Genomic DNA, 21,845 nt, shown 5'->3' with positions numbered 1-21,845 from the left:
CCTGATAAATAAGATCTACTACACCCTCGCAATTTTCGTTTCCCCCGCAATATACTATTTTCTCTCTCTCTCTCTCTTGATTTTACACACTTTCGATGGTACATAAGAGAGTAAGAGAGGTTTGTTATACGTCGAATGTATCCTATATTATTGTCTCACGTTCAATGACGCTGAAGCTCCTCGGCTCGAAGTGTCGTTGCATCATCATCATCATCATCATCATCATCATCATCATCATCATCATCATCGATGACGGAAGAATCGTCGAATGCGATGCACACGCGAGTCGATTATCGTTGCGTTGCCACGATCAATCGCGATGAATTGCGATGAATCGCGAGCACTCGAAAGCTATCCATGTGTTTAGTCGAGTTCATGCAAGCGAATGCGTATCCGGACGAGCGAGAGGAGGAAATGGATGGATGAGTGAATGAGAGAGAGAGAGAGAGAGAGAGAGAGAGAGAGAGAGAGAGAGAGAGAGAGAGAGGGAAAGAGAGATGGAAAAAGAGGGTTTGGAAAGAGGTTGGGAAAGGAGATAGAAAACGAGCCGGGTTGGAGGATGGGACGATTTTAAAGCCGAATGCGTTTGCACTGTAGCGCGTACGGTGCAACGGGCGATGTGAACGAGATCGTATCAATTGTTTTTCCTCGTCGAGGCATCGCCCTCTTTTTTTCCGTGCAACGGGGGTTAATTGAGGAGCGAGGGCTTCAATTTTACAAAATTCACACCTCCGATCGTATCTGCGTTTATTCGAGAGAGAGAGAGAGAGAGAGAAAGAGAAAGGGAGAGTTCTGCCCGTATCAAAGACTTTAGGAAGGAAGTACCAAAAGAGAAATAATACAAACCACATCGGAGTGATCATTATTTATCGACATTTCTAATTTCATTTAATTGATATAGTTAAATAAATATAGGCAAAATTTAATAAGTTGTACCCGTTAACGTATTACCTTTTATTTTTAACGTATTACTTAATTTTAACGTATTACTTTTTATTTTCCCTATCCCAAACTCTGCGCCCTCATTCAAGACATTCTTCTATCAACTTTCTTAAACGACCAACCCCTACCACCTTTTCCTATCCTCTGACGATCCAACCGCGTTAGAAAAATCGAAGAACCTTGAGGTATGTACGTTGGTCAACCGGTACACATTTTTACCCCCTTGCTTGGTTTATATGTTGCCTCGTCGTACGACGGCTATCTGTCGATTCTACCTTCGTTTTTCACTTTCCCTCTTTGATCGATACCTGCCGCCGCCGCCAAGCTGAACTTAAGTTTTATCGGTATCGGGACTACACACCTGTCTCCTCTATCTATCTCTCTCTATTCTCTTCATTCGTCTCGTGCGTGTTCCACATTCATTTTACTATCTAGATTGTAAGACGATTGTAAGGCGAATTATTTTTTTTTTCTTTCTCTCTCTTTCTTTTTTGTTTTCTGTTTTTTTTTTTTTTTTTTTTATTTCTTTTTCTTCTAATTAACGCAATCATCGAGATAAACAAAATGATAAATAAAAAGAAACTGAGATAAAATAATATCGAGTATATACTCAAGTATGTTCGTCGTTTTCTTTTCTTTTTTCTCTGTCTCTCTCTCTCTCTCTCTCTCTCTCTCTCTCTTTCTCTCTCTCTCTTCTTTTTTCTCTCTCATCATCAAAAGCAACAGCGTTGTTATTGGTCAATCTTACTTGAAAGATGTGCCCGTTGAAAATAATACCATTATACTCCCCCGTAATAACGCCAAGAGCGTAGGTTGTTCGTTTTCCAAGAGAGTTTCTTCCCAATTATTGAATTCAAAATCGTAGTTGGACCAGGTTTCCGCAAACGTCATGTGGCATAATTAAATCCTGCGTTATGGATAGCGGATCGTAAATTCGCACAAACACGGTGCTTGATAAATCAACTCGGCAAGCTCTGGATAACGGATAATGTACGTTGAGTAACGTTACGTCTAGTTAAGGCAAGGTTAAGAATTTACTGCTGCGACATATTGGAATCCGGAAATAAATGAAATGTGACGTGACGCAACGACAGTAATATAGATAGGAAGGTTACTGTCCCTAGGAACTCGTTGGCTCAGATATCGATAGTATTAATAACTACGCTCGGTTCCCCGTACGCGGTAACCAACAAGAAGAGACCAGTCGTAGAAATGTACGACATAATAACATACCTAAATGTATGTATACGATGTTAGGATCATTGATAGTGAACATACTTTATCGATGACATTATTCTTTAAACAGATAGAGAAAGGAAATAAAATAGTACGAAATGTCCTGTCCTAAACAGAAACGAACATTCTACGAGTATTAAGGGAACCCTTTAAAAAGGGATCGAGGTCGCAAATCGAGTCGGAGTAGAAGGCAAAGGTCCAAGAGGGAGAATGACGGATGTATGAGAGTAAAAGGAGAAGGGGTAAAGAAAGGGGTGACGTTTCCACCTTTTCTGCTTCGGGAACAATGTCATCGAGAAAAGGAGGAGCCTCTCGTTAGCGAGATCCTCGGGTAAAAAAGGGGAGGTGAAGTGGCCGTGTTGGTATAGGTATAAACCCACGGGTATATGGGGTAGTGACCATCGGCTTCCCTAGATGAGAGAGACAGAGAGAAAGAGAGAGAGAGAGAGAGAGAGAGAGAGTGAGAAAGTAAGAGGTGGAGGAAAAACAACTGGGGCTTGATCGATGGTCGCGAAGCATGGCGATGGAGGTGGCGGGCGAGGACGCGAAGGTGAGTCGAATCGGAAGACACGATCGGTCGTATGCAAATTAAAGCAGGACGTCGACGACGGTGCTGGTAATGGTGATGGTGTGTGCTTGTGATGGTTGTGCGCGAACTCGTAGGGGTAGGAAAGTCGAGGATAGAGAGAGAAAAAGAGAGAGAGAGAGAGAGAGAAAGAGAGAGAGAAAGAGAGAGAAAGAAAAAGAGGGAGATGGTGTCGTGTAAAGGACGAAGTAGCCACACGCGTCGGCATTGTTTCTTGACCATCGGTCCAACCGAGTCCTCCCATACCCTCCTCCGTTACCTTCGGCCCCTTTTCACCCCCCAACGAGCCCCTAATCCTCCGTGATTTTTGCTATTTGCATGATATAGGCGTTGGTGGGCCTTTGTTTGTCGAGCTATTGATCACATTTTCTCTCCCGCGGTATAATCAATCTTCACGCACACGTTACCAAGCTTTCTCGCACTTACGTCGACGACCAATACACACATTCTCATTGAGGATGATGCGCGCGGGGGCGAGCGCGAGCGCGCGCGCGCCCTCGACCCCCGCGATCACACGATTTGAAAACGTGTGCGTCGCACGCACACGTGACGCGCGGACCATCGCGGCTCTCTCTTTCTCTCTCTTTCTCTGACCCTTTCCAATAGACGTCCGCCACTGTGTGCCACGTTAGAAATATCCACCCCATTCCCCACCTCATCCTCTTCTCTTTCTCCTCTTCCTCCACCTCCTTCTCATCCACCTACTCCTCCTCCTCCTCCTTCCTACCTTTCTACCCCTTTTCCTGTACGCCCGTGTGAATACGTTGTACGAAAGGCAAGATGGCCGTTTGCTTCGTATTAATTTCGTGGCTCGCCCACCAATGATGAGTCGGGACGAGAGGTCGTTATAACCGTCGAAACGCAGGGCTCTCTCTTCGGTTCCGTCGCTTTTCCGCGGCTTCCCTTTCCTTTCCTACTCTCGACGTTTGTGCGCCCCTTCGACGTCGAAAACCTCACGGCATGCGTATGGTGTACCACCCATGCACGCACGCACGCACTGCGAAACTTTTGGATTTTCATCTCCAATCCGCATACATACTCTTGTTGTTCTTATTCGTCTAATGAGATTAACTTTTGTTTAGACCGAAGTCGTTTCTTCTTTTTCTTTTCTTTTTTTTTTATTTTTCTTTTTTTTTTTTTTCAAGTACTACCCGAAATGAACATTCCATGGAACGTATAAAGTGAAAAGTAAATTTCTTAATTAATAGTTTATCGATATATATATATATATATATATATATATATATGTATGCAAACACATATATGTATAAATAAATGTATGGATGTATAAATGAATGAAGCTAAGACTTTTGTATATTAAATTAATAAATTTATATTTAAATATTTATACCGTCGAAAATAATTATCGAAGATAATTTTCTATATCGAATAGTTGAGAAAATTCACTTTAGCGTATTTTCGCGATCTTATTCATTTCTGATCCACGTTTGACACGAAGACGGCGAAAACTTGTGGCGAAAAACTTAAAGGAAAGTTTCGTCATTAAAAGGTAGCACGAGGACGACGATGAAGAAGAAGGAGGAGGAGAAGGAGGTAACGGCGACGATGGCAACACGTTTTCCTTGCCGTACGACAGATTCTCTCTCTCTTTTTATCCATCAACATCAAGGAAAGAAGAACGCCGCTATGAAAGCTGTCCCGAGGCGAAGCAGCAACCTTTTACGTCGTAGAGGAGTTCTCCCATGAAGGTTTCTCTCTTTTCTTTTCTATAGGAGAATGCCAATTAAAAGCCGCGCTCGGAAAGAAAGCCCAATCGATAGGAGACGGCCTGGTGTTCTCTTTCTCTCTCTTTCTCTCTCTCTCTCCCTATCTCTCTTCATGTTTCTCTTTCTCTTGCTTATATTCCTTCTCTCTTTCGCTCACATTCGATGTTGGTAGTGAGGCAACCGAAGCGAAGGGTTGCCCAAACTGGGAAGTGGGAATTATGGGCAGGATTAATATGCAAGGACTGGATACGTGCGGTGGCAGGAGGTGGAGGAGGATAGAGCCGGCTAGGGGGTTTGCGGGAGGGTGGCGAAGCAACAAAAGGGGTCGAAGGGGAAGTATAGTAAGAGGGTGGGAGAGAGAGAAAGAGAGAGAGAGAGAGAGAGTGAGTCGAGACTTTCTCTGCCTCTCTCTCCTATCGGGCCGATACTGAAAGAGGGGAGTATCTCACCATCTCACTCTCTCTCTCTCTCTCTCTCTTTCTCTCTGTCTCTCTTTACCATCCTGTCTTTCCTTCTCCGTCTCTATCGGTCCGCATCTCATCCCCACCAAATAGCACTCCTTACAGGATACACGACTAACGGACACCCCTATCGATTTTACAACTCGATATATGTGAATACCCACTTGTCTAATGACTGATCGGGCATCGAGCTTCGTACCCCCGTTACCCTCTTCGTCCCTCGTTTCTGGACGAGCTTCTCCGCCAACCATACTCGATAGCCACCCCTTCGAGAGCTGTTACTACTTCCCCTCGAAGTAGAGAAAGAGACAGACAGACAGATAGATAGATAGATAGATAGATAGATAGATAGATAGATGGATAGATGGATAAATAGATAGATAGATAATGAGGGGGGGAGAGATGAGAATATACATATAGAAAGATATGGAGAGCGAGTGAAGGAAGGGTGTATATATATTCATATATATATATATATATATTGTATATATATATGTATACATATATATATACATATGTATATTAGAGAAAGATAGAGGAAAGTGAACGAGTGAGAGAAAGAAAGAGATAGAGTTGGGGCCAAATGTATCTCGCCTCATTACATCGGCTACGTGCCTTTGGCCAACATCTCGCGTTGCATCAACGCGCATACTCATGAAAAAATCCGACAGAAAGAACGGCCCGATCTCCAACGCTACCCCTCCTACTCTACTTCTCGATATGATCCCTGACGTTTTTATCATAGATGAAAAGAGATAGGATGATACATCTCGCTTTCTCTTTCTTTCTTTCTTTCTCTCTCTCTCTCTCTCTCTCTCTCTCTCTCTCTCTCTCTCTCTCTCTTTCGTTACCGCCGTATCTCTATCTCTCGCGACAGAAGGAGAAAGAGTAGGAGGAGGAAGTGGAGGAAGAGGAGGAGCAAGAGGAGAAGGAGAAAGAAGAGGAGGAGGAGAAAGAGGAAGAGAAAGAGGAATTTGCAATCCCGTCGGACGAAGGCGCGTCAACCGCCGATACGGAATTACGTTTCTGCATTCTCGCTGATTGCTCCCACGACGCTGTGTTCGTTATTCAATTGGGCACCCCGTGCGATTTCTAATTATCGCGCTCATACTGTCGAATCGTTCGATTCTATTAATCTTCGAAGAAATATATATATATGTACTATATATATATATATATGTATGTACGTGTATATATATGCATTTCGAATTAATCGATATCAAGTACCTACTTTATCGATTCCTGATGTAATACAGGAACGATTAAACGTCATCGCAAATGTCGGCGAAATACCTATAACCACCATTTTAACGTCGATTAACAGATACATCTTTTCATTTCTCACGACTACGACGATAAGAGATATAACTTCGATAAAGCGTCGATTAAATTTTGAATTCTCAGAGGAGGACTTCGATAAGAGTATTTCGATAAATATACATATATCTATCTACATACATACATATATATATACATATATATATATATATATATATATATATATATATATATATATATATGTGGCGAGTTTAGAAACAGCGTGATCGAAGACGAGGATTTGGTATTCGCGAGAGAATAGCTTGTGGCGAATGAGACGATACTCGTTACGTTCCCTCTCCCTTACTCTCTTACTCTCTCTTTCTTTCTTTCTTCGTACGTACGAACGGTAGAAGGCAAAATGTATGATATTTTATTTTAGTGTTCTTCTGGGCGCCGCTAGATAAGCCTCCGGAGGATTTATGCTTATTACGAGCGAGCACACCGGTGAGGGCACTCTTTGGCCGAAACCATTCCTATATACGGTTGGTGTACTACGGTGGTACGCGACTCTTTCTACTACCTTTCTCCTTCCTATTCGAGAACCCCACCCCTTACTTTTCTTCCTCTCTTTCTCTCTCTTTCTTTCTCTCTCTCTTTCTCTCTTTCTCTCTTTCCCTGATACACGGCGGGTTATGCGTAATATACATCAGATTATGAAGGCTAGTAATACCGCGCAGACTCGACCGTACGATATTGCCTTTATAATGGAACGGCATGTTAGTCTCACGACGCCTCCGACCCTGTTTCGCCTCCACCTCTTGTACCACCACCACCACCACCACCATCACCACCACCACGACCATCTCCTCCTCTTCTTCCTCCACCTCCATCTCTTCTTTCTCCTTTTTGCGATTTTTAATTTCAGACATCCGTGCTAACCAATGCCGGAGATAAAGGCAAAAACAAAAAAAAAAATAGAAAGAAAGAAACGTAAAACAAAAACAAAAAAATGGGAAAGAAAGAGGGAAAAAAAAGAAACGAGAAAAGAAGAAACGTGATTATCCTATTCCGTTTGAAATCAACAAAGTGGTAACAGAGACCGGGTAGATATCTTCGTGGTCTTTCCTTATATCCACGTCATTTCTATTCTATCTTTTCGTGAGAAAACAATGAAAGAGCCAACGAGTTTTATGATTCTTCGACGACATCCGATCATCGATTCGAGAACTAGTCGAATTATCCTCGAACCGTTTGTCGTCGCTTTATTCGTACATCTCCGCATGTCCGAGCGCGTTCGAGATTTCGGATATCCGTCTGCAAATATCATCGCGTATAACCAGAGAGAATTGTATGCGTATACGTGTATATATATATATATATATATATATATATATACCCAGTCGAATACGATATGTTAAGGGTAGAGAATCTCAGACTTCGATGTCCGAATCTCAGTGATTCGCAGGGCAAGCGGACCGTAGCAACGGTGAATTAATATTAACCGCATCGTTCCTCTTCCTCCCTCTTTTAAACCCATCCCACTCTCTCTTTCTCTCTCTTTCTCTCTCTCTCTCTCTCTCTTTCTCTCTCTTTACTCTCTTCTCCACCTTCCACCCTTTAGATTCGCCAGCTCTTTCTCTGATTTGCATTACGAGGACTACGCGTTTATGAATACGTACGTCCACCTACACTCGGCTCGGTTGCTGCTCGGCAGAAGCCATATATTAGTCGGGGTATTCCGCCGTACGGAGAGAAATATTGAAACGAGAAAGAGAGAGAGCGAGAGAGAGAAAGAGAAAGAGAAAGAGAAAGAGAAAGAGAAAGAGAAAGAGAAAGAGAGAGAGAGATTGCGAGGGTAAGGAAAAGAGGAGGAGGAGGAGGAGGAGGAGGGAGTGAGAGAAAGATGTCCGTTCGTACAATGTCCGGTAAAATTCGTAATGGCCATCCACGAACCCTTCTCTTTTTGCCTCGGCCACCACGAAAATAGGGGGGCGGTGATGATGGTGGTAGTTGGTAGTGGTAGTCGTAGTGGTATTTGTAGTGGTAGTAGTAGTTAGTGATGATGGTGGTAGTAACGCCGGGAAAAAAGTTTCGGCTGTAACGAAGTTATCGGGAGGGGGCGGGGGTTTTGGAGAATGTTCGACGATAACCACGCACGAAGATCGAAGGGAACTCGATTATTAACCCTTGCCTTAAAATACAACGAGATATTTTGCGATCTCCAACAAGACAGAAAAAAGGAGAGTGAGATAGAGAGAGAGATAGAGAGAGTCAGAGAAAGAAAGAGAATCGTAGAAAAAGGGGGAGGAGAGAAATTATCTACCCGCAAAGTGGGTATGAACGAAAAAGCTCGCGCGGAAACGAGGGGAATTACGCGTTTGTATCGGATCAAAAAACCGAATCGTAGTCGCGGCTGAGATAAGCGTTCGGTGAAGGGCCGAAGAGAAAGGGAGAGAGAGAGAGAGAGAGAGAGAGAGAGAGAGAGAGAGAGAGAGAGAGAGAGAGAGAGAGAGAGAGGGAAGGGAAGAGGAGGATGATACGTGGTAGCGAATGGGAATGATCATGGAGAGAAAAAGAGAGAAGGAAAGAGAGAGAGAGAGAGAGAGAGAGAGATGAAGAGTATCGCGGAGGGTCGCGTAGTCGAGCATTTATTTCATAATCAGCAGCTTTCGAATCGTCGCCATTGTGCCCGCCGACGCTTATTGACAGAAATGCTCGATACGAAACGCTCAGCCGCCTAGTCTCTGACATTTATGCACAGTTCTTCCACTGCTTCTCGTACTCTCTTTCTCTCTCTCTCTCTCTCTATCTATCTATCTATCCCTATCTATCTATCTCTCTTTCATTCTCTGTCCTTGCGCGTATGTGCGGACGCAAGTTGTAGTAGTAGTGAGAAGCAAAAAGAGAGGGGTGGGAAAGTGGAGGTGGCTTTAGGGGTGGTATAGCAGGTACGAAGGCGCGAGAGCACATAACACCAGGCACCGTGCGACTTGAATCGCGAAGGGTGAGCAACGACAAGCGTCGATCGGGCTGAAGCACGCGTTATTATACACGACGTCGCGTCGACGATGCGCATACATACATACATATATACATACATACATATGTATATAGATATTCACACGCAAATATGTAGTATATCCATTTATGTATATATATATATATATATGTATATCAGTTGGTTTCTATGTTTATCTGTATGTGTTACGTTCACGTGCGTATGGACGTTAACACGTGCACGTATCAGAGTTTCCACCTCCTAACGCAGCCGATGTCGGCATTGTCGCACCCTGGCTAATGAGAAAGTTGCGAGTTTCGGTATCCCGGGATGAGACGACGTACGACATCTACCATCCTCTCACCTCAAGCCCCTTGCCACGCCATTCGTCCCTGTATCCTCTCCCCCTCACAACCCGATTTCTATCCATCCGTCCTTCTGTGTTTCCTCCTCACGGAATACCGAAATCCACGGTTTCGACTCGTGCAACGGATACGGAGGTGGATACGATGGATTTCGCGGAATTTCTCCCGTCGATTCGTAGAACTTCTCGCTATAGGATATCAGAGAGAGAAAGAGAGATAGAGAAAGAGGGAGAGAGAGAAAGGGAGATCCTAACTTAGCAATATCTAACGCTTTTCGTTGAATAGATATCTTAGAAAAGTAACGTCGTTTGAATAATTGTGTGAAAAAAAAAGTAGAAAAAAAAAGAAGAAGAATAAAAAAAGTTTCACGGCCGTTTTACGGAACGTAACGTAAATATATATGAAAGAGAAAAGATTCTCCTCGAAAGATGTGAAGTTTGAAAACTTTCACGATGGTCCCTCGGAAGATACAGAAACGTACAATATCGCGGGAGCAATCTCCCGCGTGTTGCGTTTTCAACGAAGAACGATGTTAACCTCGAACGAACGAAACGCGCTTTTTATTCGCACGGCCGGGGAAAATCGGCGCCCGGGGAAAAAAAGTATTTAGCCATGTCGTACGAGTTTTTATATATATATATATATATATATATATATATATATATATATATAAAGAGAAACATGTAGATACCTACGTAGATACGTATATGTATACGGTACGTTTCTTCGCGCGGTCTAATTGGTGGAGCCGAAAGGGAGGAACTTGGACGTCGTAAAAACTGGCGCGATATCGAACGTACGTGTCCGTCGGTGTATGGCCCCACGTATGATACGTGTCGTTACTCAACCCCCACGACGGCACGGCTACGGTCTCTTCTCTCTCTCCGCAAGAGAAAACCCTCTTTCTCCCTGGGTCGAACCGGGAGGAAAGCGAAACCACCCCTTCGGGCCATCCCCATCGCCGTAGCGCCGCGTGCTTCGGCCCGGCAATGCAAATCTCTTTTTCTCGGCGCGTCTCGGTTTTAAATGGTATCCTCTCTCTTTCTCTCTCTTTCTCCGTATCTTCCTCCCTTACGCGGTCGACCACCCTTTCCGCTTCCTTCCCCTCGCCTTTCTCTCTCTTTCTAACACATATACATACATACATACATACATACTCCGACTCTTTCTCTCGTTCCGCTTCATACCCACGGCAACGATGCCGACACTACCTATAGCTCGCACACGGCCAATACTACTACTACTATCACCACCACCACCATCACCACCAACACCACCAACACCAACACCACTAACACCACCATCATCACCAACACCATCACCATCGTCGGCATCGGCAATGGCACGAACGAACGCGCTCGCCACCCCATCCTCTCTCCCTCCTTCTCTCTCTCTCTCTCTCCTTCCTACCCCTTCCTTCCTTCCTTCCTTCCTTCCTTCCTTCCTTCCTTCGCGGCGTCGCTCGCCGCGCACCGACTCTTTTTGTCATTGTGGCTTATTCGATATATTGTCCGCGGCAGTGGCGGTTCGCAGCACGGAGGCGCGCCTGTCCCGAGGGCGTCGAGAGATATTGGAGACAAATGACGGTACAAAAAATGCCCGTGCGAGAAATAACCCTCGCGGCGGCGATCCTCGTCCCCTTCCCTTTCTAGTAAGTACCGTAGTACTCTATGGTACAACACACCACCCAACCTTCCACCCTTAGTTCGTCCCCGTCCTCATCATTCCCACCGTCAACCAAGCCCCCATCCGTGTTACAACGTGGCCGATGCGTTTTAGCTCAAATCGTTCGTCCTACGTATTTTCGGGGGCATTGGCTAAGATGATTCGCATTATTCGTTAAACGACACGGAATATTTCTATAGAGAAAAAGAAGAAAAGAAAAAAGAAGGGAAGGGGGAGCCTCGAATTAATTTTACATAGGGAGTTAAAGTAAAACAATAAGGAAATATCTATGAACATGAGCAGCGTTTAGACAAAAAGGATGAAATTTCAAAGGGAATTTGTTCCTTTAGATATCGTAGTTCGAAATCGATGTTTTACCGAATCGAGACACGATTTCCTAGAGGATCGAATCTACTCAAAACAGTAAGAGCTTGAAACAATGAGAAAACGTGAAAGCGACTTCGAGAAGGATCGGAAAGGGGTGTCTCTAACGCGTCGTTGAATATTATCGCGTACGCGAGATCTCCCCCAAGACTAGCGGCGGTGCCGGTCGACGGACCTCTTACCAAAAGGGAGATAGAAAGACAAGAGACTGGGTAAGAGAGACTGAGGGGAGGGGGTGAGGTAGCAAGAGCTGGCGGGATCGGTGTTACGGATAGGTTGGTTTCGACCGAGCGCGGAGATGCAGGCCGTTCTCAAAGTCAGTGAGGCGAGGAGGGCGAAGAGAGAAAGGATAGAGAAAGAGAAAGAGAGAGAGAGAGAGAGAGAGAGAGAAAACGCGAGCGCTACGGGCTAATGAACTTCTCATTGATTGGTTAAAATTTCGTTAATACCCTGACGTGTGCTCCCATGGCTCGCGTCGCTTCCTACAGGAGAGAAAGAGAAATTGAGAGAGAAAGAGAGAGAGAGAGAGAGAGAGAGGTCTGTTGCCGGTAGTCCTGCAACCCGTTCCTTCTGCTAGAAACTCTCCCACCCCTTTTCCTCCTTCTCCCCTTTTCATCCTTCCTCCTTCTCCACCTGCCCGTTCACCACCCTAATCTCACTCTCAGAAGGGTGAATTTCGAAGGGTGGCTTCGCGTTAGTTAGGCCTCTACGCGGCAGCAAGAGTATATACCACCACACTACCATACCACCACGCCATCACCTTTTATGACTGGAGGAAACTAACGAAATTTCCCTATCGGCGATCAATCCTCCTCTTCCCGCTCGCGCAAACCCTTTTCATTGATCTGCCGGTCTCCTCAGTCGAGGCAGCGCAACCCCTTATCGTAACACCCTGCTGGTCGAGCAACCGTCCCCTCCGGACTCGCCAACCTTCTCTCTCTCTCTCTCTTTCTCTTTCTCTTCTCCTCTTTCTCCTCCGGCCTTTCTGCCTACTCTAGCTTTCTCTCTTTCTCTCTCTTTCTATCCTTCCATCTCCTTCTCTCTCTCTCTCTCTCTCTCTCTCTTTCTCTTTTCGTCCACCTACAACCACCGCCACCACCAGAACCCTTCTCGTCGTCTGCCATCGCTCACTCGAGATATTACCGTCGTCCGACTCGTCCCTTACTCTCTTCTCCCTATTTCTCTTTCTCTCACTCTTTCTCCTTCTCTCTCTCTCTCTCTCTCTCTCTCTCTTTCTCTCTTTCTATACTCACTCGAAGAGGAGACAGAGAAAGACGAATGGTAAAAGGAGAGATAGAAAAGAAGAGACGAACGCGACGTCAATGACGAATCTCTAATTTTAATATCGCTCCAGTTCGCTTTGAAGTGCCCTCGTTAGGCCGGGTACACACAAGGTGGATCAGCCATCGCCGTCCGTCCACGCGTGGATATTCCTTCCCACCTTTTTCTCTTTTCTCTCCCTTTTTTCTCTCTCTCTCTCTCTCTCTTTCTTTTTCTTTCTCTCTCATTCTCTCTCATTCTATCCGTCCATCTATCCATCTATCTATCTCGTTTGCTCGCTCGATCGCTCTTTTTCGCTTCTTTTTCTTCTTTCTCCTTTTCCTTTTTTTCTTTCTTTCTTTCTTTCTTTCTTTTCTTTTCTTTTCTTTTCTTTTCTTTTCTTTTTCATTTTATTCCATCGGTACGGTAAGGTCCGACTGTCCACCCGCACGTGTTACGAACGAACCTACTACTTTTCCAACGTTCAGCCTCCTTTACCCCTTCTCGAAAATCACGTGTCGAATCGTCCCTCGATTGCAACGAGATATCACAGAGTTTACAAACTAACGATAAGATTCGAGTGTAATTGCGATGAAAAAAATTTGTCAAGGAAAAAAATATGATGGATCATTTGAAATTAATCTCAAAGATATATGAGGATACATTTTAAAATATACGAGATTATGTATAATGGTCTTAATCCTTGGTATACATTTTTTTATTTTTTTTTTTTTTTTTTTTTTTTATTTTTTTTTTTTTTTTATTTAAAAAAGAAAAAAGAAGAAAGAAGAAGAAGAAAAAGAAGAAGAAAAAGTTTCTTCGAAATTACAAAGTGAGAAATAAGTTAATCGTAAACGTTACCCCTGTACTATCTTATATATTATCTCGAAAAGCTAGTCGATATTTCTCGCAACTCTCTCTCTCTCTCTCCCCTCTCTCATCTTTCTTTATGAAGGTCAAGAATGTCCTCCTAGAGTTTTTGGTAAATTCGTTAAGTCGTTAAATCCAGGAAAGAAATCCACTGGGTCGAAAGTTGCCCGACAGGATAAGTACTTATCGCGCAACGAGTGGGACGAATAGAATGAAGCTACGGTTAGTGCCGCTATAAGAGAGTAAAGAAGAAGAAAAAGACGAGGGGAAGAGCAGTAGGAAAAGCAGGAGGAGGAGAAGGAGGAGGAGGAAGAGAAGGAGGAATGAGAATAAGGAGAAGTTCGTATAAGAAAGAAAAGAAAACCGAGTTGTATAGATAGAAACACTAGTCTCTCTTTAACATGAACCAACGTCGACGAGGGAGAAAGGAGATTGAAGGAGAAAGGAAGAGAAAGGGAAGGGACGGGACGGAGACGTTGAAGGGTCGAAAGAAGTTTCTGACCTGCTTACGGGCTCCGTGCGAGCCACGGAGTTCCCGCTACTTTACAAGAGTTTCCGAAGTGGCGAAGCAGACACCGCCGGCAGCCTTACTCCCACCCCTTCTTACTCGACTACCCTCTCCTTCTCTCTCTCTCTCTCTCTCTCTCTCTCTCTTTCTCACTGCTTTAACCTTCCTATCTCCTCCTTTCAACTACGCTCGCACCTTCACCCTTCTCTCTTCTCACCATCACCGTTCGTCCACGCTCGCTTCTACTCTCTACTTCTGTAACCATTCGACCGCCTGTATGTTTCCCGTTCCATGTTGTTTACCCCTTTCGCAGGCTCCCGCCTTCCTGCTGGTACAACCAGGAAGCTTTACTTTCGTTCTTCGGTGAAAGTGAACGCGTTCCTACGGCACGTTCCATGACCCAACACCAACACATACTACAAGCGCTTTAACTGGGACGAGGACGCGTCCCTTTCATCTACATGTCTGGGGTTGCACTAGATAAACGTATGTTGCTGGTACTGCTATTGCCGATCCTACTCTAATGATCCTAACTCTGTTGCTACTGCTGTTATATATACTACTATTGCTGCTATTACTGTTGCTGTTGCTCTTGCTGTTGCTTCTGCTATTTCGAAAAGGGTGTAAAGCCCGAAACTCGATCAATTATTAAGACTTACTTTTCATCGCCCATCAATTCATATCACGTGGGATCGACGAATGGCGAATAATAATTTATCGTATCTGAATTAATGAATGTTTCATCGTTCTCTTCCAGGATACCATAGCTAATCGCGATTGTTTGGTTTATAGATTCATGCGTAATCCACGAACGAATATGGCCTTTCTCCATGAACATCGGTTATGATAAATGATTTTCGATGGATTAATGTTATTAGCATTAGGAAAAAGAAAAAGGGGGGAAAAAAAATAGAAGATAAAAGTAAAAGAGTAAAAAAAGAAGAAAGACGAAACTGTACGACGTGAAGAGTAGGATAGGAAAGGAGGGTTACGGGGTGAGGAGTGAGAAATTTCGGGTTAGATCGTATTTTCAATTTGGCGTTTGACAATGCTTCTTCTGTTTCTCATCGATTCGCTTTCGAAGGAAGAGAAATAGGTATTGGTCAAATTCAAATGAGATATATATATATATATATATATATATATATATACTTGATGGCGTAGGATAGATAGATGGATATAGAAACGGTCTAGAGCGCGAAGAGACCCATGGGGAAGTGAAGGAGAATTCTGTAGTGCGAGAAACACAGGAGATACTCAGAAACAGCACCCTCGACGAAACTCCCGGTGCCACGAGCTTCTCACTCCCAACACTCATTTGCAGGAACGTATCTAGGAAACTTTATCCCCTTTTTCGACAGGTTACGGTAATTAATCCTAACCCGATATTCCTATCCGCGGAAAATTTCGCGATATTAATCACGAGATTTGAGAAGTCAAAAATATGGGAACGATATCGATTCTTTCTTTTATCGATTACTTAGGAAAAAAAAAAATAAAAAAAAAATAAAAAAAAGGAAGGAAGAAAACAAATATATCAAACCAAATTGGGAAACATTTAAATGGAAACCATCTAAGAAAATTTTATATATATATATATGTCTATACATACACATGTAAAAAAGGAAATCAAAACGTCAACGAGAACTACATCAATCGTCGGGAATATAATCGGTTAATGTTAGAAGACTTTTTGACTGTTCAAACAATCATTATCGTACCAAGAACCAATCTTCCGAATGCCTGTTCCCTTTGTCTTCTTGAATGTTAATTATCCTTTAAGCTCTCAAGTTGAATAGTTGACGGGAAGAGAAAGCAAAGAAGCGGAAAGATACAGAGTCAGAGTTGTTGTCGTTGGATATCAGAAAAGACGACGTGTTTAGTCATTGGAGAAGCGAATAGAGCATATCGGAAGGAAAAGCAAAGGGTTGGGAATGGTTCCGTTCTGGAAGAACCGATCGCGGTGGTGACGGTCCTGATCACTCGATGAATGAGAGAGCCAGGCAAGTCAGAAACCCGCACCGAGGCTTTCGCCTGTACCTAGGCTACACGCGGCTCGTCGAACGAGGATGAGGAGGATGGGGTGGGTGGTTGACGGTGATGGTAATGGTGGTGGTGGTGGTGGTGTAGGTGGTGGTGGTCGCGATCGTGATGGTGGGAGGTAGGTAGGAAGTTGGGTATGGGGTTGGTGGATGAGAACGAGAAAGAGGTAGGAACCTGGAAGAGGTTTGGAGGGAGAGAAAGATAGAAAGAGGAAGAAGAGAAGGACTCGCTTATATAGGTGGTACTAGCTCCGGTTCTGTATCCTCATCTCACTCGCTATCTTATACCGATACCTAGCTCTCGCTTCGTTCTAACCCTTTGCTGGGCGATTCATCCATCCCCTTCTCTCTTTATTTGAGTATAATTATTGATTATTGGACGACGGAAGGCCGGCTACTCTAGGACGTGGAGGAGCTAGGGTTGGTGTAGGTAACAACGTTCGAGAGGGTTGGCTGGAGGTTGAAGAACGGTAGGAGGGTGATTAAGCTATATGCCAGGCATATCCCACCCCTTCTCAGCTACCGTCGACGGCGGCGGCGGCGGCGGCGGCGGCGGTGGCAGCGGCGGTGGCGGCGCTGCTTCTCCTCCACCTCTATCGTGCGCCTTTCACTCCCTCCTTCCGCCACCTCTTCTTCGCCCGCCGCACCGTTCTTCCGATACCGCGGTCGCTGTCTCTCTCAGTCTTTCTGTACTGACAATTAGACTGATAGGTATATCTTAGTCTGCTATCGATTTGATTCCACCCTATCGTGTAGGGTGCACCCGCACACGCGGGCGAAATTTACATCGTGTATGCTACAGCGACGTCGACCGCGGTGCCGTCCTACAGGCACAAGCCGCTACCGCTTCTGCTGCTTCGAACCCTCTCTCTCTCTCTCTCTCTCTCTCTCTTTCTCTTTCTCTCTCTGTCTCTCTCTCTCTCTCTCTCTCTTTCTCTTTCTCTCCTTTCGTCTCCGCTTCCTCATCCCCCGAAGCCAGCAGCACTCACTCGCGTCCGTGCCTGCCTGCCTGCCTGCCTAGCTAGCTGCCTGCTTGCCTCCGTCACCCTCTTCTCCTCCACCCCCTTATCGCCTTTCTTCCTTCGTTCCACTCTCCTCTACCCCCTTCTCGTACTCGTCCATGTCCACCACCCTCTCGAACCACCGCCTTCGAATCCACCCTTCGAAGCAGCCTTCGATTATAACCAAAACCCCTGTGCGCTCTCGTCTCTATAGCGCCAATACATCCGCCTTCCAAGGGGTTGATTAGTGCATTACCACTCGAATTTCTTCCCCTACCACCCACACCCTGAACGTCCCTTCGTCCGGATCAGAGGGAGAAAGACAGAGAGAGATCAGGTTCGTTCTCGTCGACCTCGTTCGCGCCGAATTCATGCTCGTCCTTCTATTCCGGTAATACCTTTTCTCCTCTCCTCTTCTCTCCTCTTTCACCCCTTACTCTCCTACCTCCCTCCCACCCTCTTACCATCTCTTTCTCTTTCTTTATCTTTCTCTATCTTCATGGAAACCACGTCGAGATCTTTTTTACTACGTTCTACCGCATCGTTCTCATTCTCTATCACCTTCTTCTACCACCACCATCTTCGACAACCCACCCCCCCACCCTCAGTTTCTCACACCCTCCCACTATTTCTCTCTATCTACCTATCTCTTACTCTCTCTCTCTTTCTCTATCTCTCTTCTCGTTCTCTTCCTTCACCTTCGACGTAATCCTTCGAGCCGGATTTCCTACGGAGCCGGTTACCACTCCGGCGATCGGTAATTGTGGGATTAATTATGGAAGCTACACCCCACGCTCACGTCCGGAGAGCCGCAAGACCACGATAAATTTGTAATTTCGCGTGGCGCAAGACTTGCCCCGCTTTCTCTTTCCATCTCCGACATGGAATGCACACCGTGATTATCGAGTCGAATTCTTTCTGTCAACTCACCTGAAACAGAAAAGAAACGAGATAGACATTAATATCTCATTGTAAATGTTTATTAATTATTTACATATATATATATATATTCTCATAAATATTTCATTTATAGTTTGGTCTTAAAATTTGTCGATTTTTTTCTTTTCTCTACAACGACAATAACAACAATAAAAATTGAAGCAAAATAAAAATCTTCGTGTCTATTTCTCTTGCATAAAAATATTTCGTACGTTTATCGATATTGAAAAATCAATATAAACGTTTCGTATTATATTCATCTAAATCATTCATGATACCTAATCGTTAGAAATTGAGATAGTGGGTAAAGTTAGTCAGTCAGTCACTCAGTCAGTCAGTCAGTCAGTCAGTCAGTCAGTCAGTCAGTCAGTCAGTCAGTCATACGACGAACGAGATAAAGGACGCGATCTTCGGTTTGGTAGCCGATCAGGCGATTATTAAAATCCTCTCCCTTCGAGAGCGGACATCGACCATGGGACCGGGAATGATAGTAGGGTGGCGGTGTAGGCGCACTATTAATTGTCCTATAATTAACGAAGTTAATCGACAGCCCGACGAGTGTCGACGAGTTTCCCGCCTCCACCGCGGACATCACCTTTATATCATTATATGACGCCCGCTAATAAAATTTTCATAGCGTCGAAATATCGACGCACGTTCCACCGTAGAGAGGCTTGTATCGGTCTATCAATCACACACATACAAGAGAGAGAAAATGTGTTCGAACTACGCGTAGGGACACACAACCTTTACCAGGAAAATATATATATATATATGCGTGTATATGTATATGTATATATACATGTATATACACATTCGTATCGATCATAAATCCCTCTTTTCTCTCTCTCTCTCTCTCTCTCTCTATCTCTCTCTTTTGCTCCTTTCATCAAACCCATATCCCACCCACCCACGCACGCACCGTGGAATATAATTGACATCCGTCCGCCCTATAAAACGAGTGTGTCCAGTCGCTGTCATTCGTCGAACCACGCCGTCGTTCCTTTCTCGAGGCCGTCGAACTGCCAGCTCGTTGGTCACTTTATTCTAGCCCACCAGTACCGAAAAAAAATGAGTCTGAACGAAAGAGAAACAGAGAAAGAGAAAGAGAAAAAGAAAGAGAAACAGAGAGAGAGAGAGAGAGAGAGAGAGAGAGAGAGAGAGAGAGAGAGTGAAAAACAAGAAAGTTCGTCGTCTTCTATTGCGTGTGCATCGATGTGGACACGTGTAATGGAAGTGCTACGAGTTTTCGTGGTGATAGGGATAAAGAGGGAGAAAGAGTGCCGAGTGAAAAGAGAGAAGGGTAAGAGGAGAGGAGTGGACGATGGCAGACGGGAGTAAACGCAGATCGCCGGCGATAACGAAAATGCGAGCACGCGACTGTCGGCGGTCGTTCGTTCGTTCGTTCGTTCGTTCGTTCGTGTTTCGCGAATCGAGTTGTCGTTCATAGATAACGCCTTTCGTTATCCCTCGATTGGTTGTGGACAAGCATTACGCGAAGATGAGCGTAGCGAGAGAGAAAGAGACAGAGAGAGAGAGAGAGAGAGAGAGAGAGAGAGAGAAAGAGAGAAAGAGATAGAGATAGAATGAGAGAAAGAGATGGAAATAACAAACATGCAAAGCAAGATCATTTACGTTCTTTCTCATTCGATGTTATATTGAAATGATTTTTAACCAGGTTGCGAACGTAAGTAGTTGTGTAACATTGCGGTTTAAATATTAAAATAACAACTACTTCTATACAAGCGTATATTTCAAACGTATAACGAAAATTCACGATTCATTGAAAGTTTAATCCCAAGGGAGCAAAAAAGGGATGATCGTGGGAGGTAAAGTTTTATCGCTGGCAAGTCCCCAGTGACACGTGGCTCGTCGTAAAAATCTCAGACACCACCCGCTCTCTCATTTTCTCTCTCTCTCTCTCTCTCTCTCTCCCTCTTTCTCTCTTTCTCTCTCTCTTTCTCTCTCTAACTATCTATCTCTCTTTTTCTTTCTCTTTCTCTTCCGCCGTAACTTCGACCAGGACACACAGGTAAATGCTCGCTTTAGCTGTAAACATCGTTCGCTTCGATCGTGCGTGTCCTGTTATTACCGTATGAACGAACCGTGGTCACCATGAGAAAAAAAAAGAGAGAGAGAGAGAGAGAGAGAGAGGAAGTATGGTGTTTCCTAAACGAACATACATAGGTAGGGTTAATGGTTATCCTGGTACGGTAGTTACACCGAGCCACGGTATTTCGTTGACAGGCTTGTAAAACCCATAAAGAAATTTGATAATAAATAGAGAAACTTCAGTGAAGAAGGGAAAGAGAGAAGGAAAGAGAGAGAGAGAGAGAGAGAGAGAGAGAGAAAGAAAGAAAAAGAAAAAGAGAGACAAAAAGAAAAAAGAACAGGCTTCTCGTTTGCTTTTTATCTCGCACGCGCGAGGACGCGTGCTTTGCTTGAATTTATAATGCTTCGAGCTATAAAAAAGAGAAAGAGAGAAGAGAGATAGATAGACAGACAGAGAGTGAGAGAGAGAGAGAGAGAGAGAGAGAGAGAGAGAGAGAGAGGAGGGTGAAAAGGAGAAACAGCGTTGGTCCAACCAACGTATACGTTACGTGTATATATATATATATATATATATATATATATGTGAGTTTCTCTCTTTCTCTCTTTACGAGGAAGAAAGAAGATAGGAGACACAGGAGAAAAGAGATGAAGAGAGAGAGAGAGCGAGATGGACTACTATCGCACAGCGTGGGAGATATAGCAGCAAAAGCTAAACAAAACCACATCCACGTGACGCACGAGCGTGCACGATTTTACGAGCGCAAAGCGTTTATCTCTCTCTCCTCTCTCTTTCTCTCTCTCTCTCTCTCTCTCTTATTCCAATGGAAGAAGAAGCCGCACTGTTTTCGACTTAATACGCCCAGATGCGCGGACGTAATGTAAATAAATAGTTTGTCGTTCTTACTGCAAAGGAAACGAGAATTACGTGCGAATGAACGAACGCGGCGCTTAGTGCACGCGTGCGCATTCTCTATCTTTCTCTCTCTCTCTCTCTCTCTCTTTCTCTATCTCTGCCCTACACACACGCACGCACGCACACACACACACACACACACATATATACATATCGCAACAAGTTTGAATATTCGTGTAATTTTTACGTGGAGCACCGCGCTCGTATAAACGAGGAAGAAACGAAAATATCTACGTTAAGTTTTAGATAACGATTAGCCCCCGACCCGATGGATTGAACTAAATAAAAATGTTAATCGGAGACGACTCGTAATCGACTTGTTTTCCGTTTTGAGATAAGAGAGATATTAAAAGCCAGTTACGGAATTTGGTAATAATTCCTTTGGCAATGAATACTTATAGCTAAAGAGGAGCGTATTATTTCTTTGAATAAATAGAAATTAATTTCGTTTATTGCGAATACGAAGAAATGATATTTCATTTTAACATACCAACAATCATCAGATCAAATCGATCGTGATTTAATTAATTAAACTGACAACCCGACGAGGGGCTTTAGAATAATAACTTGAAATGAAATTCTTCGTTTAATGGGCAGATCGACGTATCGGATAATCGATAGATAAGGGATCGTGAT

The 21,845-nt window shown here is 44.2% G+C and overlaps 1 protein-coding gene across 4 annotated transcripts in view; it reads right to left on the bottom strand.

Moving 5' to 3' along the window:
- Window positions 1-21,845, bottom strand: part of cut (homeobox protein, cut) — a 140,648-nt gene that overhangs the window by 22,625 nt on the left and 96,178 nt on the right. The gene's annotated exons all lie outside the window — the stretch shown is intronic.

The sequence above is a fragment of the Vespa mandarinia genome, chromosome 18 (genome assembly GCF_050613455.1).
Source record: "Vespa mandarinia isolate Hongniang chromosome 18, ASM5061345v1, whole genome shotgun sequence".
Lineage (NCBI taxonomy): Eukaryota > Metazoa > Arthropoda > Insecta > Hymenoptera > Vespidae > Vespa > Vespa mandarinia.
This window is presented reverse-complemented; position numbering and strand designations above follow the sequence as displayed.